Source organism: Nerophis lumbriciformis, linkage group LG29 (assembly GCF_033978685.3).
Source record: "Nerophis lumbriciformis linkage group LG29, RoL_Nlum_v2.1, whole genome shotgun sequence".
Classification (NCBI taxonomy): Eukaryota; Metazoa; Chordata; class Actinopteri; order Syngnathiformes; family Syngnathidae; genus Nerophis; species Nerophis lumbriciformis.
Genome location: NC_084576.2, coordinates 24,787,356 through 24,792,882, shown reverse-complemented (window position 1 = coordinate 24,792,882; position 5,527 = coordinate 24,787,356).

The following is a 5,527-nucleotide window of genomic DNA, read 5'->3' as shown; positions in this document are numbered from 1 at the left end:
ACGGTGCCTTCAGGCGTCTCCTCTCAGTCGGGAAACTTTCCAGCTCGCCTTCGTCTTCGTCCCTGAGGCCGGCAACATTTTCACTCGCACTACTCTGTCCTGTGAAGACCTTTTGGTCATGTGACCTTACCCAACAGGAAGTGACATGCCCAGGTAGAGGAGGACCGACAGCACCAACAACACCCGAGGCACTGAAGACAACATGACCGCCATGACCTGAACACATGAAATGTAAAATGAAGAGTTGGCATCCTTCAAGGGGTTACAAAGTCAGTTTTAGCTCTGAATATATAACATTTAGCTAAAATGCTAGCACAAAACATAAGCATTTTTTTACATTAGCATGCTAACAAACAACTAGCATACTTCTAGAATGGCGCCAAGTAATAAAATCCATGATTGTTAGGTTAAAAAGTACAACATTTGCTCAAATGCGAGCATAAAACATTAGCATGTTTACATTAGCATGCTAACAAACAACTAGCATACTTCTAGAATGGCGCCAAGTAATAAAATCCATGATTGTTAGGTTAAAAAGTACAGAATTTGCTAAAATGTTAGCATAAAATATTAGCATGTTTACATTAGCACGCTAACAAACAACTAGCATACTTGTAGAATGGCGCCAAGTAATAAAATCCATGATTAATAGGTTCAAAAGTGCAGAATTTGCTAAAATGCGAGCATAAAACATTAGCATGCTTATATTAACATGCTAACAAACAACTAGCATATTTCTAGAATGGCGCCAAGTAATAAAATCCATGATTGTTAGGTTAAAAAGTACAGAATTTGCTAAAATGCGAGCATAAAACATTAGCATGTTTACATTAGTATGCTAACAAACAACTAGCATACTTCTAGAATGGCGCCAAGTAATAAAATCCACGATTGTTAGGTTAAAAAGTACAGAATTTGCTAAAATGCAAGCATAAAACATTAGCATGTTTACATTAGCACGCTAACAAACAACTAGTATACGTCTAGAATGGCGCCAAGTAATAAAATCCACGATTGTTAGGTTAAAAAGTACAGAATTTGCTAAAATGCGAGCATAAAACATTAGCATTTTTACATTAGCATGCTAACAAACAACTAGCATACTTGTAGAATGGCGCCAAGTAATAAAATCCATGATTGTTAGGTTAAAAAGTACAGAATTTGCTAAAATGCGAGTATAAAACATTAGCATGCTTACATTAGCACGCTAACAAACAACTAGCATACTTCTAGAATGGCGCCAAGTGATAAAATCCATGATTGTTAGGTTAAAAAGTACAGAATTTGCTAAAATGCGAGCATAAAACATTAGCATGTTTGCATTAGCATGCTAACAAACAACTAGCATACTTGTAGAATGGCGCCAAGTAATAAAATCCATGATTGTTAGGTTAAAAAGTACAGAATTTGCTAAAATGCGAACATAAAACATTAGCATGCTAACAAACAACTAGCATACTTCTAGAATGGCGCCAAGTAATAAAATCCATGATTGTTAGGTTAAAAAGTACAGAATTTGCTAAAATGTGAGCATAAAACATTAGCATGTTTGCATTAGCATGCTAACAAACAACTAGCATACTTGTAGGATGGCGCCAAGTAATAAAATCCATGATTGTTAGGTTAAAAAGTACAGAATTTGCTCAAATGCGAGCATGTTTACATTAGCATGCTAACAAACAACTAGCATTCTTCTAGAATGGCGCCAAGTAATAAAATCCACGATTGTTAGGTTAAAAAGTACAGAATTTGCTAAAATGCGAACATATAATATTAGCATGTTTACATTAGCATGCTATCATACTTATAAAATGGTCACCAAGTAATAACATCTATGATTGGTACGTTAAAAAGTACAGAATTTAAACAAAAGGTTAGCATGCTAACATTAGCATACGTTTTAAGCTAATCATCATGGAAATGTTGGAAAGCTGAAAGGGCTAAATCATGAATCTTGAAATGCAAAATGCTGGTGTCGTTAGAAGAGTTAGCACACTTCCAAACGTTACAAAGTAACATAATGTATGAATTTTAGCTCTAAATATATAACATTAGAGAGAATGCTAGCATAAAAATGTTGCATGTTAACGGGGGACAGCTAGCATACTTCTAACATGGCGGCAAGTAACAAAATCCATGATTATTATGCGTCGAAAAATAACTAAAATGCTAGCATGCTAACATTTTATGCTAACGTTAGCAGGGGCACAGCTAGCATACTTCTAAGATGGCTTTAAGAAATGAAATCAGTGTTTATGAGTAAAAAAATTACTAAAAGGCTAGCATGCTAACATTTAATGCTAACGTTAGCAGGGGCACAGCTAGCATATTTCTAAGATGGCTTCAAGAAACGAAATTCACGATTATTAAAACTTACAAAATTTGCTTAAATGCTAGCACAAAACGTTAGCATGCTGACAGGGTTAGCCAGCGTAAATCTAAGTTGGCACCAATTAATAAAAATCATGATTATTAGATTAAAATTACAAAATTTATTAAAATGCTAACATAAAACGTTAGCATGCTAACATTAGCATATGTTTTAACCTAATAAGCATAGACTTGTATGAGAGGTGAAAGGTGGAAGCAATAATATGTATGAATCTTGAAATGCAAAATGTTGGTATAGTTAGCATTCTTCAAACGATTACAAAGTAACATAATCTATTCATTTTAGTTTATTAAGGAGTGCTTATTGGACTCTGTTGCGCTGATATGCCCGGAGAAGAGGGGCGCATTTGAGAACGTGTCACTCTCCCGACGCACTGTAACGAGGCGGGTTGAGACCATCAGCTGAAGAACAGAACGGCCGACTTTGACTGTTTTTCGCTGGCTTTGGATGAGAGCTGCCGATGCACCTAACACCGCCCAGCTGCTCATCTTTCTACGTGGGATAACTGCAGACTTTTCAAATCACGGAGGAGCTGGCAGCCATGCAGTCAATTAAAGAGACAACCACAGGTAATGACTTGTTCACATAGGTAAATGCGTGTTTTTGGACATGTTCGGACTGAAATGGGACAAGCTGGCAGATGGTTGTCCAAATCTGACGGGGAAAAATGTTGGACTTTTAAAGAGGAGGCAGGATAAAGTGACAGAAATTGACATTTTTGCTTTGTATTATACATCAAGAAGTGTTGTGTAAGACAGTGTTACAAATAAAACCATCAAAAGCAATCTGCTTTTGTATAAAGTTAATTTAGGTTAAATGAAATTATTATTAGGGACCGCAATGTCCCTTTGGGACAGAGGACCCTATTGTAATTGTAAGGTTTTATTATTATTATTATACCGGCCGCCTCTTTGAGCTGTAATTTGACCCCCTTAACATGCTTCAAAACTCACCATATTTGACACACACATCAGGACTGGCGAAAATTGCCATCTAATAAAAAAAAAAAAAAACCAAAACTCAAAATTGCGCTCTAGCGCCCCCCTAGGAAAAACCACAGACAAAACTGCTTGCAACTTCCGGTAGGAATATCGTAGAGACATGAAACAAAAACCTCTATGTAGGTTTGACTTAGACCTAGATTTCATACATTGACATCCTTCAGCAAAAATCAACAGGAAGTTGGCAATTCCCCCTTCAAAACAAAAGTTTACTAAAAACAGTCACTTTTGCCTCTTTGAGCTGTAATTTGACCCCCTTAACATGCTTCAAAACTCACCAAACTGGACACACACATCAGGACTGGCGAAAATTGCAACCTAATAAAAAAACCAAACCCCAAAACTCTAGCGCCCCCTAGGAAGAAAACACAGATAAAATTGCTCCTAGGAAGAAAACACAGACAAAACTGCCTGTAACTTCCAGTAGGAATGACATGAAACAAAAACCTCTGTGTAGGTCTCACTTAGACCTACATTTCATAAATTAACAAACCCCAGCAAAAATCAACAGGAAGTTTGCAATTCCCCCTTCAAAACAAAAGTTTTGTAAAAACCGGTCACCTTTTTTCAAACGTTATCTCCTCTGAGCGCGTTTGTCGTGTCGGCTTCAAACTAGCACAGGAGAGAGTTTGAACCCTTCTGATTAAAAGTTGACGAAAGAGTTTTAATTACTGCTCCGGTTTGGATTTTATGTGCCGTCAAAGTCGGTCCCGTCCATCGCTGCTTGCAGCTTTAATTATTATTATTATTTATCTTACGGTATATCAAAAATAATTTGAGCAAAATTTAATTGAAATAGTCGGTGTGGCCCTCCAGCAGTGCTCGGGTTGCTCATGCGGCCCCCGGTAAAAAAATTGTTACGCTAATGTTAGCACGGGAACGGCTAGCATACTTCTAAGATGGCGTCAAGAAACAAAATCCATGATTCTTAGGTTAAAACTTACAAAACTAGCTAAAATGTGAGCACAAAGTGGTAGAATAGTGACATTAGCATGCTAACAGGGGAACAGCTAGCGTACATCTTAGATGGCGCCGAGTATAAAAATCCACGATTATTCGGTTAAAAAGTACATTTACTAAAATGCTAGCATGCTAACATTAGCATACATTTTAACCCAATAAACATGGAAAATGTTTGAGCGCTGAAAAGTGGAAGCATGAATACGAATGAACAATGAAATGTAAAACGGTGGGACACTTCAAAAAGTCAGATCTATTAATTTTAGCTGTAAATAAACATTAGCTCAGTACCAAAATCCGTGATTTGGTTAAAAAGTGCAAAATTAGCAAAAAATGCTAGCATAAAACATTAGCATGCTAACATTTGCACATGTTTTAAGCGACCTAATAATCATTGAGTTTGTTACATGGCGCCATTTTACCTGTTTTCCCCTGTCTGTGGTCTACTGTTAACACTAACGACTGTACAAGAAGTATGTGGGTTATTGTCTTCAGCCACTAGAGGGAGACATTTTCCCTTGTTCAACCAGTTTATCAGTAACAATGCAAATAGTTTTAATGCAGATAAAAACTGTAGACGACCTCCATGTACCATGTAAGATTATACCCAGTAGTAGTTTGTACGTAGTCGTAGTTTGTATACATCATACTTGTTATAATGAGGTTGCAATAATAAAATCAGCTCAGTCCAGAACAAAAAGAGTTCTGGAGGATAGAAGGAAAAACTGACCTGCCGATGTTCTCCCGCTCTTCTCGGTTCTTGACTGGAGAGACCTGCAGCGTCCGGACTGGATTCGACTGCCTGTGAGCATGCTCAGACCTCCAGGGCGTCCGCTCTTGTAGCGTTCAGGTATCGACCCGATCCCGGTCCGTTTACGGCCTCTGAGTCACTATTTCCCAGGGGCGCCATCGACCGGTTCTGGGAAACGTCGGTCCAACGGCTGCTTGTTGACATCCTTAATGAGCGTTAATTAGCTTCCTGCTGTTTGCTCAAAATGATATCATCAATGCAGCGTATTGATCCACAAACATGGCCTCGCCGGGCATAATTCTGGTTCTGTTTGCTCGAAGGTAAGCGGGCTGATAAGGCAACGTGACGCGTGCACACTAAGTCCACATGCGGTTCTTCTAAAACATCTCTGTTGGCGACAAGATTAAGTCAAATTCACGCTGA